This window comes from Hemitrygon akajei, chromosome 10 (assembly GCF_048418815.1).
Source record: "Hemitrygon akajei chromosome 10, sHemAka1.3, whole genome shotgun sequence".
Taxonomy (NCBI): Eukaryota; Metazoa; Chordata; class Chondrichthyes; order Myliobatiformes; family Dasyatidae; genus Hemitrygon; species Hemitrygon akajei.
Genome location: NC_133133.1, coordinates 44,214,686 through 44,237,855, shown reverse-complemented (window position 1 = coordinate 44,237,855; position 23,170 = coordinate 44,214,686). Strand labels below are relative to the sequence as shown.

General features: G+C 41.4%; 1 protein-coding gene across 6 annotated transcripts in view; it reads right to left on the bottom strand.

Annotated features, from left to right (window-relative positions):
* The window catches only part of nlgn3a (neuroligin 3a), a 299,647-nt gene that overhangs the window by 31,985 nt on the left and 244,492 nt on the right, over window positions 1–23,170 (bottom strand). The gene's annotated exons all lie outside the window — the stretch shown is intronic.

The window sequence follows — 23,170 nt, the reverse complement described above, 5'->3', positions numbered from 1 at the left end:
AACAAGTAAATTGTTTATTTTAGTGTTAGTCCCTACTTAGCTGCTACTTATATTCACGGAGAGATGCAGCATAGAAATAAGCTTTTTGGCCCACAGAGTCTACATCAACCATCAACTGCTCATTAAAGAAGTTATCTTTCCCGTTGCTCATAAACCATTGATTTTGGCCATTTCAAAAGCCATTCCATTCACTGCTCCTTTCAAGTGGGACTGCCCATTGATTTGTGGCAGAAACTCTGTGCACTTTCCTAATTCTGCTTCACTGTGCTTCTATTTGACAGATTAATTTCAAAAATGCACCCGTCATGTCTTGATTGACCATGGACTGAATTTTAAACCTCACTTCTACTCTATCAAAATAATTTTCTGTTTACATTTCAGATGCAAACAGTTCCAACCTAATGCATTAATCTGCTGGTGGAACATCAGTGTCCTTCTGATGACACCCCCCCCCCCTTCCACTCGACAAGACCCTGACCTACAGTAGATCAACTGCAACATTTCCAGAACATTGTCAATTCATTTTTTTCTAAACTATCTTCAATCATGCTTGCTTAAAAATCTAATAGTTTTTTTGTATTTACTTACTTCAGTATCCCCATCCTTATTACAATTTCTTTCATTCTACTTCTGCCAGTCCTACATATCAGCTCATGTATCTGAGTCTGAATTACACTGTGCCACTTCCTCATTCTTTCAAGAACTGTGTGCTGTCTGCAGTTGGTATATGGAAGCTCGATTCCTAAAACACATGTCCTCGGCCTCCACAGCCCAATCCCATAGAAGTATCAAGGATATTGTTCCATATATGTTTTACACTATGAATATCTTGTTAATAAAGTTCTTGCCATTCTTTCCACCTGCTCATCTCGCAGCATACAAAATTAAACATATTGATCCTTGTTTTCTTTTCAATTCTACAGAAAATGCTGCTCTTTGTCTCAATTCATATATAATACACTTTCAACTTCATTCTTGTCAGAATTAGTCATAAGCCACCTTGAACTCTGGAAATATCATTTCATATTGGAGAACTGATTTGCTGTAAGGAAATATAACTTGTAGGCTTATAGTGTAAACGTGTAGGGAGGTTTGATGGGACCTTGCATTGACTCAGTGGGCCCAATGGCAGCATGCTGTCATAATCACAGAATTCTGCCACTGCTGTGGTTACAGTCATATGGAAAACCAATAGGCATTCCACATTCACAGTTACCTATGAATAAGAAGATGGTGACTTTTTAGTCCCATTCTGGAGACCTAAGCACAAAATCTAGGCTGGTAATTCAGTGTAACAATGAAGACTTGATGAGGCATGCTGTCCTCGAAGGTGAATGCTTTATATTTCCTGGCGCTTTTTCGAAGAAAGAACTTTTGGCTCTGGTTAAAAAGCAAAACACAGCAGAAGTTGGAAATGTGAAATCTATCAAGAGCTTCGTTGGGTATGCAAACATTTTCACATTTCTGCTAAAGACATTGATTTTTATAATGCAGTTAAAGTAGAGAGAATGCAGAACAGTTCCCAAGGATGTCGAAGGGCTTGAATTGTAAGAAGAGACGGGATAGGGCTGGAATGATTTCTCTGGAGTAAATGTGGCTGAGCGGTGATGTTATAAAGGTTTATAAATTCATGAGGGGCATATATATGGTGGACGGTCTTTATTCTAGGGCAAAAGTTTCAGGTGAGAGGAGAAAGATTTAAAGGAGAAATGAGGGGCAAGCTTTTCACATAGAAGTGAGTGCATGAATCGAACAAGTTGGAACAAGTTGCCAGAAAAAGTGGAAGAGGCAGGTACAATTACAAAGTTTAAAAGACAATTTCACAGGTTCATTGATAAGAAATGCTTCGAGGATGTGGAAGAAAGCAGGCTAATAGGACTAGCTCAGGAAGGAACCTTGCTGGCATGGTCAAATTGTGCCAAAGGACTGATTTTCATTTTGTGTAACTTCTATGTCTCTATGACCCTTTACCTCACAACTGTTCTTATGGATGGTCATCAACCTGGAATATTAAACAGAAATCAAAAAGCAGCAGATATTGGAAATCTGAAATAAAACCAAAGAAGCTGAGAACACTCAGAAGGTCAGGCAGCATCTATGGAAAGAGAAACAGTTGATGCTTCAAGCCAAACACCCTTCATTAAAACCAGGAAAGAGTAAAAACAAGCTGCTTTTATGTTGCAGAAAGGTTGTCCGTTGGTGAAGGATGGTGGTGAATGGAGCAAAAGGATATTTCTGATATGATGGGAACAAAATGCTGTGCTCTTCAAGGTTATTGAGGGCAGTTTGAGAGAGCAAGAGAAAGAGAAGACACACAAAGCTGTGAAATGCAGGTCAGAGCTGCCTATTGGATGCCTATCAGATCAGAGAGTGCCACTGAAAAGAGAAACTAGAGGTAACAATTTTTTGGTATCCACCCTGTCAATGCTCTCAGAACTTAGTACAACTCATTCTCAGAAGGACCAGTGAATATTAGCAAACTTATACAATTTCTCCTCATCCTTTTATTCAAACTAGTGAATCTTTGCTGCACTGGATCCCTTAGGTAAGGATAACAAAATTATACCCATTACTCTAAACAAGGTCTTACTGAAAACCCTGCATGACTTTATTGAGACCTCTTTGCACGCAAATACTCTGCAATATGAAAAAAATATTATTTGCTTTAATCTTTGCATCTTCTTTTCATGTATTCTGAACAAGCACAGTAAGGTTCTCTCAACACTTATATTTACTAGATACCCACTGTTTAAAAAATTTCATTTTATTCTATTCTTCAACAAAACAAATTAAAAACTGGGATGAAGGATTGCCAAAATTGCATAATTTCACTTTTTGTCACATTATATTCCATTTGCCAATTACTTGTCTACATGCAAAAATACAGTATTGATAAATCAACCATTTCATTTATTACTTTCACATGTACAAAAGTACAGTGAAATCTTTGTATTACATGCCATCCATACAGAACATTTCATTACAACAGTACATTGAGGCAGTATGAAGTTAAAAAATTACAGACTGCAGAATGAAGTATTACATTTATAGTACAGTCCAGTGCCATAAAGAGGGAGATTGCGAGGTCAAGTATTCATCTTATTGTAGTAGGGAACCATTCAATAATTTTATGACAGAGGGATAGAAGCTGTCCTTGACCTTGAGGTTACTTGCCTTCAGGCATCTGCATCTCCTGTCTGATGAGAGGGAAGAGAAGAGAAAACGCTCGGGGAGGGTGGAGTCTTTGTTTATGCTGGCTGTCTTACTGAGGCAGCGCGAAGTGTAGAGTCCATGGAGGGGAGGCTGGTTTCTGTGAAGAACTGAGCTGTGCTCACAACTCTCTGCAGTCTCTTGCAGTCATGCACTGATCAATTGCCATACCAGGTAAATGCAACTGGTTGGGATGCTTTCCGTAGTGCGTTGATAAAAATTGGTGAGGATCAAAGGGGACATGCCAAATTTCTTTCATCTCCTCGGATGCAGAGGCACTGGTACACTTTCTTAGTTATGGTGTCTATGTATTGGATCAGGACAGGCTATTGCTGATGTTCACTCCTAGGAACTTAGCTCTCAACCCTGTCAAATGCAGCACCATTGTTGTAAATAGGAGTGTGTGTAATGCCCTTCCTCTTCCTAAAGTCAGTAATGTCAGGCAACTATGTCACTATTCACTTTCCTGCATCCTGACTCATTGTTATTTAAGATTTGGCCCACCACTATGATATCATTTGCAAACTTGTAGATGGAGGCAGAGCCGAATCTGGCCACACAGTCAGGAGTCCACAGGGAATGGTGCAACAGACTGAGGACATAGTCTTCTGGGCACCGGTATTGACAATAATCATGGCGAAGGTGTTGCTACCTCTCCTTACTAATTGTGGTGTGTTGGTCAGGAAATCAAGGATCCACTTGATAAGTTGAATTCCAGGTCTATCAAACACTTCCCAACTCATTTTTCCATGTGGCTTTGAATGATCAGTGAAATGGTATATAATACATTCTGTTTTTCCATCCAAGTTACAGGAATCAGTTCCGATTCCCGTGGCAACTCTCTACAGAGAGTCTGCCAACCAGAAAGCAAACTATCTATTCCTAAACTCTGCTCTCAACCTAAAATCAACATTATTATTTTGCCCAGTATTTCTGGAGCACTTATTTCATGTTGCACGGTGCCTTATTTAATATCCAGCCATACTACTTCCATTGGCTCCCCTTATCTCGCCATTACACTTAACAAAAAATATTAGATTTATGAAAAATGCCCTTCCTTATCATTGTAATATAAAAGCTAGAATATAAAAAACAAGGATATACTGCTAAGGCTTTATAAGGCATTGGTGAGGCTTCACTTGGAGCATTGTGAGCAGTTTTGGGTCCTTTATATATGAAAGAATGTGCTGACATTGGAGATGGTTCATAGAAGGGTGACGAGAATGATTCTGGGAATGAAAGGGTTACCATATGAGGACCAGTTGATGACTCCAGGCCTGTACTCCCTGGAATTCAGAAGTATGAGGGGGGGGATCTCATTGAAACCTATTGAACGTTGAAAGGCCTCAACAGAGTAGATGTGGAGATAATGTTTCCTACGGAGGGTGAGTCTAGGACCAGAGGGCACAGCCTCAAAATAGAGGGATGACCATTTACAATGGAGGTAAGGATTTCTTTTGAATTTCTGTAGCCAGAGGGTGGTGAATCTGTGGAATTCATTGCCACAGGCAAATGGGGAGGCCAAATCATTGGCTACATTGAAGAGAGAGGTTGATAGATTATTGATTAATCAGGGTATGAAGGGATAAAGGGAGAAGGCAGGATATTAAGGCTGAAAGGGAAATGGATCAACCATGTTAGAGTGGTGCAGCAGACTTAGAACATAGAACATTACAGCATAGTACAGACCCTTCGGCCCACAATGCTGTGCTGACCCTTAAACCCTGCCTCCCATATAACCCTCCACCTTAAATTCCTCCATGACTTGATGGGCTTAATGGCCTAATTCTGTTCCTTTATCTTATGGTTTCATGTAACCTCCCCCAATCTACAACCATTTGAAAGATCTGTATTCTACTAATTCTCTATTTGCTCGAACTTGAATTTAAGCATTATACTATTGTCAGGAATGTTATTGATTATCAAAGCCTTAACCTTTGGATGCTATAAAAGCCACTCTGCTTTTCTACCCTTCCTCCTTCCTTTCCATTGGATCTCAAAAACAACATTGCTGGTGAAGCTTTTATCATCTTTCTTGTATCTCCTTAGCTTGGGGTACATTTTTTGTTGCTAAGACTATAATGAAGCACTTTGGGATATATTTGCTACATTACATGGAAGTTGTTCTTGAAGTTTTTATTTTACATTTTAACTTAAATAACAAAGAATTATAACTGGTGCATTAGTAAAGAATTACACATTTGTTGCATAAATGCTGCATTCATAATTAATTGGATTAGAAAAGGTCTAATCCCAATTCCCAACAGTTTCCAATTCCTAATGTTTTATTTAATGAGATTGTCTGTCTCTGCTTTCTGGTACAATGCACTTATAGTTTAAATTTAATCATGTTAACTTTATCTTTATTCAGAAGCATGCCAATAGGTACACTGATATTTTTGTATTATTTATTTATGAGATGCAGGTGTTGTGGCAAGTGCAATTTTGATTGTCCATTCCCAATTCCCTTTGAACTAGGTGTTTTTAATAGTCAGCTACATTGTCGTGAATCTGGAATTGCACGTATAGGGTCAGATCGGGGAAGGATGCCAGATTTTCCTTCCCGAAAGGACATTAATGAACCAGATGGATTTTGATGACAATCTAGTAATTTCATGATTACATTCACTTCATGACATAATATTATCATTTTATGGACACTGATGTTGTCACACTACATATCTAATTAAGCCATTCTTGATGAATAACCACCAAGGATTGCAATGTGACCTTTATGGCCACTTCAAAAAGACTTGCTTTTTAAACTGATGGTATAATGCTAATGTTCGTGTGCTAATTACCATCTGAAATATTCCTCTAATAAATGCCATCCTATCATGACCTGCCACATCACTTCAGCTCTTACTGAAGTGTGTGCTTTGTACCAGTCACAAATTGAAGACGCAAGTTGCCTGGGGCACCACAGTTACTAATTTACTGCATTACACTCAGTGGGGATTGCCAGGAAGCTAGCCACATCAAATTCTCTTCCCCTCTGCTCCCTACCCCTCTTAATCCTCTGTAAAGCCCAACTACTTCCAAAAGATATAAAGCTCATGAAAGAGTTTTCATTCCTTCTTAAACATGTGCAAAGAAAGAAACATGTTTCACATACAGTCACTGATCTTTATTTCATCTATCTCTTTCGAGGCAACAGCCTTTCCTCAGTGTCACATAAATTGATACTACCCACTCCAGTTCTTCTCTAGACTTCCAAATCTATGACTGCAAGCTTCTCTTCCTTTATTGCATTGATCTCAAAGTTCAAGACTGACATCTCTTCCTCCAACTTATTCTTTCATGAAAGTTTCTAAACTGAAAAAAAAGCTTTTTAGTTCAGCATTCTCCCAGAGAGTGGTGGATATGTGGAATGCTCTGCCCCAGAAGGCAGTGGAGGCCAAGTCTCAAGAGAGAGTTAGATAGAGCTCTTATAGATAGCGGGGTCAAGGGATATGGGGAGAGGGCAGGAACGGGGTACTGATTGTGTATGATCAGCCATGATCACAGTGAATGGTGGTGCTGGCTAGAAGGGCCGAATGGCCTACGCCTGCACCTACTGTCTATTGTCTATTGTTCTCTTCCCATCATTATCCAAAGTATTTCAAATATAAGTTATGTCTATTTGAAGATATGTTTTCTACTTCCTAATTCAAAATGTTTTTATTCAATAATGATCTGCATCGTGCAAATTGATATCCACTTCTTTTACTTTTTGTTGTTTTGATGACACAGCACTCTATTAATAACAATGATAACTAGTATGCAAGTCATGCCACCCTTCCCCATTCCATTTGGGAGAGCACTGAGATGGTTGGGAATGGATTTTCTGGCTGTTGCCGGCAGGAGCAGGACATTTCGGTGTGTTTTCTTCCAACTAACCCACTGCCCCCCTCCCGAGCTGCAATAATCAGTGGCTGGTTCAAGTTGAGCAGAGCTGGGAGAGCTGAGCAGATTCACATATTCACAAATTCCATGAGGCCAGCTGGCGGCTGCTCTTTCTGTGCCAGCTCACTCTCCCATCACAGCTGCTTCTGTGATCCTCTCCTAGAATCTGTTTTTTGTTCATTTCTAACTTATGATCAATTCGGTTCACAGGAACTGTTGAAACCCAAGAGCTGTCTGTCCCTCTCAAGTTATGGGGTTATACTCCATAATATGCCAGCAATATCTAGTTCATCATGCTATCAATATTAGAACTCTCGAAGAAGTTACTATAATAATGCTGCTGGGCCACCCCCAGACTAAACTTGACTGATTATAATTCCAGTTATAATCATAATACAGTCTGATTCTCCATATTCCCATTAGTCTTATCAACACTTACTCAGAAGTTGTGCAGAAAGTAGCCTTGAGGTTACATTAAAACTACATCACACTTCCTTTTCTTCTACAGTACATCCTTACACTGCCAGGTCTGGAATATTACTTTACTACAAATATTAGGTCAAATTATATGGGTGGTCCAGATCAGTTTCTAGTTTCAACTTATTACAGGAAAATGGGAACTCAGAACACTTTAAACATGTTCTGCAACATTTCTGCATACAATAAGATGCACAACATCCCTGGTGTTCCTCGGGGGTCAGAATTGGGACTACTACTTCTCACATTGTTTGTCATTGATGTGGAAAATGGAATTGATGGCTTTGTGGCAGAGTTTGTGGATGATACAAAATAGGTAAAGGGGTAAGTGGTGGAGGAGTAGGTAGTGCTGAAGAAGCAATGAGATTTTTAGCAGACAAATTGGAAGAATGGGCAAAAAAAAAGCGGCAGATGGAATACAGTGTTGGGAAATGTATGATGACGCATTTTGGTGAAAGGAACAATAGTGCAGACTATTATCTAAATGAGGAGAGGTTCAAACATCAGAGGTGCAGAGGGGCTTAGGAGTCCTCGTGCAAAACTCCAGAAGGTGATTTTTCAGGTTGAGTCTGTAATAAAGAAGCCAAATGCAATATTGACATCTATTTCAAGGGGAATAGAATATAAAAGCAAAGAGATAATGATGAGGCTTTATAAGACACTAGTCATGTCAAAGTTGGAGTATTTGTCAATAGCTTTGGGCCCCATATCTCAGAAAGGATGTGTTGTCATTGGAGAGAGTCCAGAGGAGGTTGACTAGGATGATTCCAGGAATAAAGTGGTTAACACATGAGAAGTGTTTGGCAACTTTGGGCCTGAATTCACTGGAATTTAGAAGAATGCGTGGGGGTCTCATTGAAACTGACCAAATGTTGAAAGGACTAGATAAGGTGGATGTGGAACAGATATTTCCTATGGTGGGGATATCCAGAACTACAGGGCAATGCCTCAAAATTGAGTGGTGATCTTTTAGAAAAGAGGTAAGGAGTAATTATTTTTAGCCAGAGAGTAGTGACTCTGTGGAATGCTCTGCTACAGTCTGTGGTGGAGGCCAAGTTTGTGAGTACATTTAAGGAGGAAGTTGATTGTTTTCTGATTGGTCAGAGCATCAATGGATATGGCAAGAAAGCAGGTGTATGGGGTTGAGTGGGATCCGGGACTTGATGGGATAATTCACCTCCTATGTGTTATGGCCTTATGGCCTAAGTTAAAAATCCCTGAAATAACGTTAAGAAAACTAATGGCTATTTCTTTCTGAATTAAACATGTCTTGCAAACAATTGAACTCTGATTTTAACCTACTGTAGATTGAATTGGATTACAACTATCACATTGTAAGTCCGGACAGTTGGAATGGTAAGTGACTAGAGAAGGAAAAGAGGTGGTTTGTGGAGGGCAAGGGCAGAATAATCAGAGAGTTACCTTCTTCCCAGCTCAAAAAACTAGCTTAAGTTTAGATTGATGCCCTCTGGGAAATCACACACTTGACCAACCTGTATAGTCTCCACCACTTGGGTAGGGTTAAATATACTCCTGTGATGTCATAAAATGGAAGGTTGGTAGTCTGCATGTTTGTGTACATCATCAGCAGCTACTGATATTTTTAATCACATTTAAATAAAATATGACTTTTCACCTGTATAGAAAATGTCCTATTTTATTGAAGACTTGTCCCTAATAACTCACATGAACTAAACAGTCAATTAGTAACTGTGCTCCTAATTTCAAAAACATTTATGTTTTTGTCAACACGGAACAAATTTATATTAAATGTCCTCCCCTGTTTATCATGTCTGTCCATTCCCTTCATATTTACGTGTCTTTCTAAAAGCCTCTTCAACTTTCCCAAACTCATGGATGCAATGATTATCCTGGAAACCCACTCCATGCAATTACCTCTCTCTGTAAAATAACTGCCCCTCACATTGCCTTTAAACTTGCTCCACTAATCTCTAGAGCACAACCTCTGGTGCTTGATATTTCAATCCTACAGAACAGATTCCCACTCTTTTCACCAGCTCTTGGTTCTGGTTTCTTCTCTTGACACAAATACCCAGTTTCTATCTGTAAAGGAATTCAACTTCCCTTTTTTAAAAAAAAATCTAGGTAATCAAACCTACCTTCTTGAATTTTGTCTACAGCACTTGACTTCTATCTAAAAATCTATGCTAGCTGGCTTCTGTACTCATTTATAAAGACACAGTTGCCACCTGTAAGTTCCATGGCTGTGGAGAACACTACATCAAGAATCTACCAAACATTTATTCTCAGTAAAACTGAATTGCCAGATACTTTCTGTGGGCAACTCTACCTGGAGAGATGGATCCTGGGGCATGAGAGTTACCCTCTGCCTCCCTAGATCCTCACAATTCACTATCCCACAACTGGTAGGCATCATTCATTCCAAGGAAAGAAATACAAGTACCAACATCACATTGGACTACTAGGAACATCATATTACTGCCTCCTTTGGTAAATCTGAGTTTGGTAAAATTGATCTGTGTCTAACACCCAGGGAAAGGTTTCACTGCTAATCTAACGGTTTTTCTGTCACAGCAATGTTTGGGTTATGGCCAGAGATAACGGGGGCTTTGGAATGTGCGCCATCCTATGAAGGGTTTTTTTTTTCCAGTCGTGACGAAGGGTCTCGGCCTGAAACGTTGACTGCTCTTTTCAACGGATGCTGCCCGACCTACTGAGTTCATCCAGCTTGTTTGTACGTGTTGATTTGACCACAGCATCTGCAGTGTACTTTGTGTTTTTTTCTCTTGTTGTGTGCTTGAAGACTAAGTGATCTGGGTCTTTTGTTTGGCAGAAGATAGGGAGAGAAGATACCTGAAAGGAGAGGTCATAGACACTAAAAAGGAGTGGACTTGGAGTGGGGCCAGGAGTCCAGAAAGCCCGGGGAAATCGATGGAGGATCAGCAGAAGGAAAGCCGTGAGCTCCAACTTGTGCACATTAGGCTGTTGCATTAAAATGGGCCCTTTTCTTTTTGTTTTACTTTACTAACCCTTCAGTAAAATTAAGAATGATAAAGCTAAATTGTTTAATTGCATATGGTGTACTCTCTGTCATTTTGTGGTACTAATAAGTAACAGGGTAACACATCACACAGCATCCACCCAAGCAGGAGGTTTGGCACCTCAGTCTTATACGGTTGGTGGGCCAGAGATTGTCTTCCCTAGGCTTGCGCAGCCGACAGAACCTGAGGGTCACATGCGTTACTTAGTTTGTTGGATAATTTTGTGTAGGTGAATATCTACCATGCCCAGGAATTGTGGAGACTCATTTACTGTGTGCTTCAGTTTGCAAAATCTAGCATAGTGAAGAAGGAACAGTATGCATATTTGAAGACTGAGGATAAAGAGAAAGAAGAGCAGATGGAAGGAAGTGTAAGGGACCTGCTGTTTATGGGCCTCCCTTCTTATCATAAGGACCCAACTAAATAATAGGCCTCAATGCGGACAACGTGACCATTACTACAATACAAGAGTAGCCTGACACTTATTAATCCCTCTCACACTCCTTTCAGGATTGCATACACTGATCATAAATTATGGATGAGTGAACACTGATTTGTTTATTTAAATGACTCACTACAGCTGTTTTCAGGACTATGCAGCTCATCCTAAGAAATCTTCCGAGAAAATGAAGTTTACTTCCCCATTCAGTGAATGAGTAGTGAATTTCACATCTGCAGGAGCCAGCACCTCCCTGGCAGATTGCGTGGTCCCACTTGGTACCCAGGTTCTCCCTCCTGTCATTCATCTGCTGAATGAGAATATCAGGTCTCTTTTACCCAGTCTGGAATCACCCACTTTCTCCTCTGCAGTCTCTCTCAACCGTGGCAAGCAAAATAAGAGTTGTCTGTGTGTCAAGGAGAGCATATCTTTCAGGATGGACTCCCCTCATCATGTACATGGTATTGTTCAAAGTTGTGCTCTGTTTAATCTAACCTGTAAGGAACTACAATGTCTGACTTTAGCACAAGACTGTGTGTAAACTACCATGATATTATGTTACAGCTGTATGAGCTTTTTCTCCAAATATCACAAGTAGTATTACATGGAACTAATTGATGCTAAGATTTTGCATGTAGGGAGGTAAATGCAGCTTCACCGATGGTTGAATCTTACATGAAAAGTGGCACCTGTTGCAGACTTTTGTGAGGTGGTAGCATATTGTTCAGGTGAAGTAGCTCTTGTGTTTCTCAGTGTTAATATGTAAGCCTGGTTTATACAGTACATCAGAAACTCATCTCACAGAGCCCTACCTCTCCTGTTCCAATCTACTCATGCTATGAACAGACAATTTCAAAGAGACTAAGAAAACACAAAGCTGAACATTCTAGTCAGTCAATGTTTCAGAATATTTCACCACCTTCAGTAAATTACAGAGGAGTCTTCAACACTACTGTCCTGCTCGTTGATTGATTATTGAATGTTCCACAGATAAAGATAATTTAGGAGGCCTCAGTATTCTACCACTTTGGCCCCAATTTTACCTGTGGGTCAGTTCTGGATAGATGAGATTTATTTTAGTTTGATGGATATTAACATTATTATTACATTAACTCCTGCTACACTGGGCTGCTAAAGGAACTGCCGAGAAAACATCTTACTTCCAGGTCGTCATTCCTTGTGGTTCAAGCAGATCTCCAAACAGTACAAAGCTGTGATTGCATAGGATTATATAGGAAATTTAGACGGCAGATTATGTAGCAGAATAATCAGTCATCCTAGTTCTAATCCTAGTGTGAAGGCAAAAGAGACTGCAGATGCTGGGATCTGGAACAAAAATAGAAAGCCAGAATGTGGAAGAACTCAGCAGCTCGAGCACCTTTTCTGGAGGCAAAATCTATAAGTCAATGTTCTGGGTTCTAAGAACCTGCATTAATCCTAATGCATAGTCTGAACTGAAACATCAGTTTATGCCAATGGAACTCCTTCCATCTTTCCTCATCTCCATTTCCAGTTTCAATAATTTTACTAGAGAAGCAATTCCAGTAAGCATTTATTCTGTCTTCCTATACTGGATAGGTATGGGCCTTCACACTTATCTCCAATTCAGTACCTCACCCAATAACTTTACTTTGTTTCTACTCTCAACACATGATCCTGTCTTTAAAACTCTGAAGGTATATCCATCTTTTTTCCCTTCCTGATGTTTAGATAGATTCATAGAATCTTCATGTTATACAACATGTAAACAGGCCAGTCAAGGTGCCTAACTAAAATAATCAAATTTGTTTGCATTTAGCTCACATGATTCAGGACATTTACAAAGACAGGTGTGAAAAAAGGGCCTGAAGTATCATTGGGAGCCCGAGACACCCCAACCACAAACTGTTCCAGTTGCTACCATCTGGAAAACGGTACCACAGCATAAAAGCCAGGACCAACAGGCTCCGGGACAGCTTCTTCCGCCAGGCCACCAGACTGATTAACTCGCGTTGATTTGAGTGTATTTCTATGTTACATTGACTATTCTATTTATTATAATTTATAATGATTGCACATTGCACATTTAGATGTAACATAAAGATTTTTACTCCTCATATATGTGATGGATATAAGAAATTAGGTCAATTCAATTCAATTCCTGTAAACATTTTCTGTCTATGTAACTGTCCAAATGTATTTTGATTGTTGTACCTCCTCTGTCAGCTTCTTCCACATACCCACAACTTTATATAAAAAAACTTGCCCTCAAACTCCCTTAAATCAACCCATTTCTCCTTAAACCTATACCATCTAGTTTTAGTCTACCATACCCTAGGAAAAAGACTTTGATGATCTATCCAATCTATGGCCCTCATAATTTTATAAAAATTTATAAGCATGCCCCCTCAGTCTCCTTTGCTCTAGGGATTGCCAGATACAGTGCCAACAGCCCCTGGTCGCAAGCACTGTACTTGAGTTCGGGTGGTCATAGGTGCTTGCTGAAGAATGCCAGGGGTTGCCAGCGCCCCTCAATGAGCTGCCCCAGCACCCCACCGACTGCCATGTCGGATGCGTCCACTGTGAGGGCGGTCGGAACGTCCGTTCTGGGGTGCACCAGCATTGTGGCATCTGCCAAGGCTTCCTTGGCTTTAACGAAAGCGGCCGCGGCCTCCTCGTCCCAAGTAATGTCCTTGCCTTTACCCGACATCAGGGTGTACAAAGGGCGCATGATACGGGCTGCTGAGGGGAGGAAACGGTGGTAGAAGTTCACCATACCAACGATCTCCTGCAGGCCTTTGACCGTGTTGGGCCGGGCAAAGTGGCGGATCGCGTCTACCTTGGCGGGCAGAGGTGTTGCCCCCTCTTTGGTAATCCTGTGGCCCAGGAAGTCGATGGTATCAAGACCGAACTGGCATTTGGCCAGGTTGATTGTCAAGCCGAAATCACGCAGGTGGAGGTAGAGCTGGCGGAGGTGGGACAGATGCTCCTGACAACTACTGCTGGCTATAAGGATGTCGTCCAAATAGATGAACGCAAAGTCCAGGTCGAGTCTCACTGCATCCATTAGCCGCTGGAATGTCTGTGCGACATTCTTCAGGCCGAACGGCATTCGGAGGAACTCGAACAGGTCGAACGGGGTGATGAGTGCTGTTTTGGGGATGTCTTCAGGGTGCACCGGGATTTGATGGTATCCCCTGACGAGGTCTACTTTGGAAAAGATTCTTGCCCCGTGCAGGTTTGCTGAAAAGTCCTGTATGTACGGCACGGGGTAGCAGTCCGGAGTTGTAGCCTCGTTCAGTCTGCGGTAGTCGCCGCATGGTCTCCAACCCCCAGCTGCTTTGGGCACCATATGCAGGGGGGAGGCCCATGGGCTGTCGGACCTCCGTACAATCCCCAATTCCTCCATCCTCTTGAACTCCTCCTTCGTCAGGCGGAGCTTTTCCGGGGGGAGCCTTCATGCGCGGGCATGGAGGGGTGGTCCCTGGGTCGGGATGTGGGGCTGTACCCCGTGTCTGGGCATGGCTGCCGTGAATTGCGGTGCCAGAACCGATGGAAAGTCCACCAGGATTCTGGTGAATTTGTTGTCCGACAGCGTGATGGAGTCCAGGTGTGGGGCCGGCAACTTGGCTTCACCCAGGGAGAACGTCTGGAAAGTCTCGGCATGGACCAGTCTTTTCCCTTGCAAGTCGACCAGCAGGCTGTGAGCTCGCAAGAAGTCCGCCCCCAGGAGTGGTTGGGCCACGGCGGCCAGTGTGAAGTCCCACGTGAACCGGCTGGCGCTGAACTGCAGCTGCACTATGCGGGTGCTGTAGGTCCATATCGTGCTGCCGTTTGCCGCCCTCAGGGTGGGTCCTGGCTTCCTGTTGCGGGTGTCGTACCCCGTCGGGGGCAAGACGCTGATCTCCGCTCTGGCGTCGACCAAGAAGCGGCGTCCCGACTGTTTGTCCCAGACGTACAAGAGGCTGTCCTGGTGGCCAGCCGCCATAGTCATTAGTGGCAGCTGGCCCTGGCCCTGGCCCTTGCAGGGCGGGCGACAATGGCGGGCTTTTGTGCCCCACCGCTGGTGGTAGAAACACCACTGTTCACTGGCCTCCTCACTCCTGCCTCTGTGTTGTGTGTGCCCCCCTGCCGGGCCTGGTCTGGTCTGCAGTTGGGCGCGTGGCCTGGTAATCTGACCGACGGACGCCACGCTCTCCCTCTTGGCTTTCCACAGCACATCTGCCCGGGCCGCCACCTTCCGGGGGTCACTGAAATCTGCGTCGGCCAGCAGCAGATGTATGTCCTCGGGCAGTTGTTCTAGGAACGCTTGCTCGAACATGAGGCAGGGCTTGTGTCCGTCAGCCAGGGACAGCATCTCATTCATCAATGCTGATGGCAGTCTGTCTCCCAAACCGTCCAGCTGAAGCAGGCGGGCACCCCGCTCACGCCGTGAGAGGCCAAAGGTCTCAATGAGCAGCGCTTTGAATGCTTCATATTTGCCTTCTTCCAGGGGCGACTGTATGAAATCCGCAACCTGGGCGGCCGTCTCCTGGTCAAGGGCGCTCACCACGTGGTAGTAACATGTGGAATCAGAGGATATCTGCCGAATCTGGAACTGGGCTTCTGCTTGGCTAAACCACACGCGTGGTCGCAGCGTCCAGAAAGTCAGCAGTTTTAGCGAAACTGCGTGGACAGATGAAGAGTTGGGCATCTTTGGTCCAAATCCCATTTGGACCGTCGGGGTCACCAATGTAGCGATGTGCTACACACAGCGCTGAAATAACGACACGCAGTCGATAAGTCGTTTCGAAACTAGTTTATTCAAACCGTGGCTCTGGCATTTAATCCCCAGCACCCACCCTCTCCGGGCGGAAATGGCGTCAGAGGTGCATTACCAAAGTCTCCCCCCGTGCGCTGGCTATTTGTGAGCCGGTTCGCCTGCGCAGAAAGTGGGTCGCCACATAGTTTTATTATTTAAAAATATCATGGAAAGCTGAATTTGAGAAAATTAGACTCCAAAAATATATCGTTCTATTTTTAGATCAAGAGAGGTTTTTGAGTCATGATTATATCTTATGAGCAGTCATAGGCAATTTCATCTAAAACTTTGACAGACTTCTATAGATGTGCGGTGGAGAGTATACTGACTGTTTACGTCACAGCTTGGTATGGAAACATGAATGTTCTTGAACAGAAAAGCATCAGAAAGTTGTGGATATGGTCCAGTCTATCTTGGGTAAAGCCCACCCCACCACTGAGCACATCTACAAGGAGCAGAGTCGCAGGAAAGCAGCATCCATCATCGAGGACCCCCACTATCCAGGCCAGGCTCTCTTCTTGCTGCTGTCATCAGGAGAGAAGTACAGGAGCCTCAGGACCCACACAAGTAGGTTCAGGAACAGTTATTACTGTTGGAAAAAGAGAGAGAGTGGATACCGCTTCTACCTCTTTCAACAATTCTGTGAGGCACAGAGAGATCTGTATTTACTGACAATTACCTTTATTGTTCAAACTTACAAATACGTGAATTCATACACTAAATACCTTGTGCGCACACCTGCTAAGTATCCCTGACTCTCCTGGATAGTCAAAGAATAGCAAAGGTATTACCCGGGCGGAGGAATTTACGCTGGCCAGGTGCTCCTTGTTCCTCATGGTCCCGATTCACTCTCCACGTGCTTCATGCAGGGTTCTTCTCGCTCGTATCTGCGATGGTTATTCTTCAAAGTTACCGCCCCCGGCACACACAAAGCACCCACTTTTATATCCATTGCTTATCAATTCAAATGTCGCTTTCCTGTGTCATTGGCTGCAGGTCATGTGTCTGGCCTTTAACACCTGGTCGTTGGCTCTGGTCCAAGCCAGCATCCATCTATTGTCCTCTTCCCATCAAGGGACAGTTGCTGACTCACGGCTCTTTGTTCTCAGTCAGCAATGAGCTCGAATCGCCTCAGGCATTCACAATCCTGCATGTTACAGCCAACCAAAGAACACCTCACAAATAACTCCTTATTTGGAAATGACCTCCAGTCCAGCAGATTACCTGATCTTTGTGTCTTCTTTAAAACACTAATCAAGTCCAGCATGTCAAGCTCACAAAATGGAGAATCGAGTGTCTTCACAAAATGGCAGCCTCCATCCCCCAAGCAGACGGCAAGAACAAAGACTGCTTCCACTGTCCTTGATTCATTTGAATTCACTGATTTGAAGATTGTCATTCTTTCTGGCCAACATTACCCTCAACCATCAGGCTCTTCAACCAGAGGGGATAACTTCACTTAACTTCACTTGCCCCATGACGGAACTGTTCCCTCAATCTATGAACTTACTCTCAAGAACTCTTCCTCTCAAGTTCTAGATATTTTTTGCTTATTTATTTATTATTATTATTATTTATTTTTTTTCTCAACTCAAGTTGGTAAAACCTGAGGTATGGGCATAGCCAAACACTCTAATTTGTCAATTGCTGGGAACTTTCAGAGTATTCTGGTGGTGTTTGGTATTGTAGCTTTCTGAAGATTTATGTAGATATAACTATGTAGTTCTAATTATTTAATGCTATTGTGTAGTGTCTTTGGGATGATACCAATCGTGGATATTACTATCAGGACAATGTACACCTTGTTCATGTTCCAAAGTCTTTCAATTTCCTCTTTTAATTCAGCATATTTCTGGTATTTTTCATGTACTGATTTCTGTAAGTTATGTGTGTTTGGAATGGCTATATCTATTAAATAAATTGTTCTTGTTTATGTATCCTGTATTATTATGGATTGTCCCAACTGTAATAACTGATCGGTCATAATATAATTTGTGGTATTCTGACTCTAAAACTGGATCAAGCATATATTTTTAGTAAGGTGTGAATTCATTTATGAGATTGTATTTTAAAACGAGCTTTTGATGAATGATATTTGCCACTTGATTGTCCCCGTGTAAGTAATCAGATTGTGTTAAATTGCTAAAGGATCCTATAATGTATTTGATTGTTTCTGTTTTTTTCTTGGCATTTTCTACATTTATTATCTTGAATTTGTTGATCTTTTATGATGTATTTTGATAGTTTTTTTGTGTTAATCACCTGGTCCTGTATTGCCACAAGGAACACTTCTGTTTCCGGGACTCTAAGCCAGGTGTTTGACGCTTCCTTGTTTACATCTAGTCTGCTCAGATTGTGGGGGTGCCTTCCGATGAAGATCATGCTCTTCCATTTTTGCTTTAATAATGACAGTGCCTTCATTTTACTGGGTTGTGACTCATTTAAGTTTAGTGGAGTATACTTCTTATCAGAATTGCTATGCTTATATGCAGTGCTGGTTCCTGTTTTCATGGATGAAAGCATAGAAAACTGAGAAGTTTTATCTCTTTATTATTATTATATATGCAGTTTGTTGTCTTTTGCACATGGGTTGTTTGTCTTTTGTACGATTTTTCAATGAAGCTATGCTGTTTCATTGTATCTACTGTAAACATTCTGAAGAAAATGAATCTCAAGATTGTATGTTATGATATATATACACACTTTGATAATAAATTTACTTCCAACTTTGGAAAACTCAACCACATCTACTCCAAGAAGGGGTAGTACTTCCTGCATGTTTTAAATTAGAATAGCTCATACAGTCTAAGTGCCTCATGAGAAGGTTGCACCAGTACATTAAGAAGGAGCAGAAAACCACTGAGAACAGCTGCAGGATTTTCTCATTTAACCACACAAGTGCACACTCCAGAAGTTCTGTCAGATTTCCTCTATTATAATGGAGACTGCTGACGGCTTTACTGCAATTCCCACTGAAGATTCCAGTCCATTAATTTGAGTAAAATTTTGAACAACAGGCCAATGTGATGCGAATTCACTGAGTGCTCTAAATTCTGGCAGCTGCTTTTAAATGTGCTCGAAGAGGCAGTCTTTCACCAAAGGGGTGTTAAGCAAATGTGTTAACGTCTTCTGCCTTTATTAAGTAATGTATTAGCACACAATTAATTCTCTCACCCCACAACTTCTTGCCAGCTGGCCATACTATATACCAGTGCCACAATGTGGCTGGGAAGAAAATGGGACTCAATGGCAGAATGAAGGAGGGCTCTTCCCAGACCACTTCCCAGCAAAGCAAAGGTTTCCATCAGATGGGGTAAAGGAAAAACACATTCTTAAATATGTTAAGTTAAAAACCAAAGTTATCCAGCCTCTTTACAATCATTACAAGTTGAAGGAGAATATCTGTCCAGAACATTCAGATATAGCCCTGCTAATATCTATCTGCACCTCCTAAAGACACTGATCCTCTGTAGGGAAGTACCTGTTTTGATACATGTTGCTTCACGTCTGCTCAGTATGGTACAGAATCAGTGAAGTGTTCAAATTTTAACTCAAAAGATAATCTAGAGCACATGGCCATTCTAATTTCAGATTAGATTCAATTAAGTTAATAATGCATATTCTATAAAATCAAGTATTTCAGGCTGCTATAGCTATAGGCAATATGGCTGTATTGACAGGCCCCTAATTCTCAAAGATGATTCTGCTATTTTGCAATGTCCATATTAATGGGATTATTCACTCCCAGTTAAACCCCGTACCAGGATAGGAGGCTCCTTACAATGATCCTGAGAGTCAATCACATCAGCACACTCACCACTTGGGTAACTATCACAATGAAATCAAGATTGGAATTCATAAATACTATACCCACTCCACGGGAAAAACTACTGAAAATACACTGGGGTAATGCCTATTACCGAGATTCCACTTGGTTATACCAAGTGTATGAATTCTATTTGCCTATAATCAAGAACAGAACATTACAGAATTTTAAGTGAAATTTACATTGAGGAGAAATCAGATTACTCAATTTTGTGTATTAGCTTAAAATGCACACATGAGGAACCTGCCCACAATATTGAGTCACGTGAGAAAAGGCATGAAAGCAAAGATCTTGGAGCAAAGGTTGGAAGATATAACAAAATGATTTAATGGGAAAAAGAGACAAAGGCCAAAATGCTGTTATTCATTTGCTCATTGTGAAATTAATCACTATTTGGTGCTTCCACTAAAAGTGCTTTTCTGCAAGTTCTGAGGAAAGCACCTAAATTAGTTGAGTTTTGGACTCAAGGAACTAGAAATTGCTGTTTTACTTTAGTATCAATGCAACATTAATGCTGCTTGTGCAAAGCTTTCTGAATGCTACTGCTGGGTTTCCCTGTGCAAAACCATTTATCATTTTCAGCGTGTTGGAAGTGCATCCCTTGAAATTCTGCAGTGTAAGTAAATACTCATGTCTGTTTTTTTTTGGCTCTTTGAGGGAATGTGAAAGCGGTTTTCTCTTTATAATGCGCACCAAATTGTGAACTGCTGAGAACTGTAGCTGAAGCCTGATAGCGACCAAGTTCTTGATCACAATTGGTGAAGCACGTACTCTGGGCTTTTCAGACAGTGAGTTTGTAAATCACACTGGAAATACACTTTACGTGTTGCATTGGGGTAATTTGTGAGAGTTTTATGCTGTAAGAATGTTCCTAAGCTAAATGAAAGTTCTTTGAAAATATTAGCAGCTGAATTTCCCAACAAGGTACTAAGATATCCAGAAATTTATGTACTTTTTTCTACTTCAGGTTAACCAATCTTCAACTACTAAGCCTTTTTAAAAAAAATTTTGATCAGGAATTTCCTGACCATTACTTTTAGAAGTTTTTGAATGTAATTGTCAGCAGCTTGGAATAAACTTTAAAGCTTTTGGGATGTTTTAATTAAATATACATGTTTTTATTTTGAGACAGTCTTCAGCTATATTAATCAAACTGCACTGAATTATTGAATATACCAAGGAATATTCATTGAAAGAAAACTAAAACATAATAAATTTTAAAGTGTGGCCTGATTGTGCTGGTTCAGAGCAAATCTTACAGTCAGTTGTAACTTAAACTAAAGCATGTTGCAAAGCTAATATAAAAGCTTCCCTTTATCTCCAGTGACAGCCATTGCCAACCCTTGACCCATAGTTTCAGCCAAGAGCAATCCCTGAAGCCTGCTTCTTCTCCTCTTACTCCAGACTTTGCAGAACTGACATTGAGGGAAATTGATTCTTGGGGATTTACATATAGAATGTATTACATGGATACTAAGCATTCAAGCATAGTAAACCTGTTAAGAGTCATGAAAATTTCTATCACTTAGAATTCTTTGTGTGACTGCTACTTGACCTTCAAAGATGTGGAGAAATTCAACTTGTTTCTTCTGAAATGGCTGGTGATCCAAAACTTCTCATTTTTTTTCACTGCGTGCTCTCTCAGGTTTCAGAGTAGAATAAAGCCAAGACCCCATCAAATATTTAACATTCTTGATAGCAAGATTACTGCGACTAATGAAAAATCTTCAGGTCTACCCAAAAGCATTTTGGAAATGCTTTCCCCAGCTGAGTGTTGGTACTGTAGGCAACACAAATACAGCACTGGATCAAATTTGGTTTTGCATTTCAAAATATCATATGGTATTTTGTTGGTACAATGGGTAAATTAATGACCAAGAAATTTAAAAACCTGATTTAAAATCAGTCTTCAATTCCACCCAGCAACAGTAAAATTTAAATTCAGCTAATAATTTGAAATTTTGGAACAGCAAGATCTTAGTAATGACGACTGCAAAAACTAATGTACTGTCCCTCAAACCCACCTGGTTCAATAATTTCCTTTGTGGAAGGAAATTTAATTTGATCTCCTGAATTGTTGTGCCACAGGGATTGTACTGGTCTTCTTCATGTCTGGCTGTTTTGACACTGTTCTGCCACTCAGTCACTCTATATCTTATTACTTTTGAACTTAAGTTAGTCTGACCTACCCAGCCAATCAACCTTCTTCTTTTACCAGTAACGCTTCAGGACTGTACCCCAGCACACTGCTGACCTCCCAGTTATACTCTGCAGCTGTACGGGGTCCTGGACAAAACTTTGCCTTGGTTTTCTATATTTTGCTATTGGCTTTTTGGTTAATGTGAAATCTATGCCCATCTTTGCTTTCTAGTAAGACTGTATCCTCCACCAGAACGTTTCCATTCCCACCTATCCTATTTATTTGAAATCTGTTTACTGTTCTCCACTGAAATCTCCTCTTTAGCTTGGCTTGGTTCTTAACTTTTCTTGCTCTACATGTGCATCTCTAGAGTGGAAAGACATTTGCTTATATTCATCATGTTTTTTATGGTCAATCTGGTCTGCTCTGTTTACTCTTCAGAAGTAAAGACCTTTACTGAACTTTCTGATTATGCATCTATATAGCTCTTCCTAAGAAAATCTTACTCGCCTGCACTAACTCTGTGGATTTAGCCCTTGACACAACATGGGAAGGAGATAGAAAGTGTTGTAGCATTGTGGCATAGTGTCAATGCAACAACCTTTGTCTCAGTCTCAGCATAATGAAGGAGCTGGTCATTGAATTCAGGAGATACATAACAACTTCAAGATCCATGGTGTAAGTATTACCAACAATTTGTCTTGATCCAGCACGTGGATGCTAAAGCCATAAAAATACACCAATGTTTTTGCTTCATCAGAAGCTACAGAAGTTTGGCGTGTCCCCACTGACTTAGACCAATCTTTTACAAATGAACCACAGAAAGCAGCTGATCTGGATGCATCACAGTTGGGTATGGCAAATATTCTGTCCAAGACCACAAGAAATTGCAGAGATTTGTGAATGCAGCCCAGTCCATCACACAAACCTGCCTCATCTCCACTGGCTCCATCTATGCTTCTTTGCTTTGGGAAAGCAGCCAGAATATTCAAGGACCCTCCATAGAACCATAGAACACTACAGCACAGTACAGGCCCTTCAGCCCTCCATGTTGTGCCGACCCATATAATCCTTAAAAAAAAGTACTAAACCCACACTACCCCATAACCCCCCATTTTTCTTTCATCCATGTGCCTGTCCAAGAGGTTCTTAAATACCCCTAATGTTTTAGCCTCCACCACCAGCCCTGGCAAGTCATTCCAGGTACTCACAACCCTCTGTGTAAAAAAATTACCCTTGATGTCTCCCCTAAACTTCCCTCCCTTAATTTTGTACATATGCCCATCTTGACAGTAGAGGAGGCCATCACCTCCTCTACTGTCAAGATTCCCATTCTGTTATATCTATCCATGGCCTCCTCTGCTGTCAAGATTCCCATTCTGTTATATCT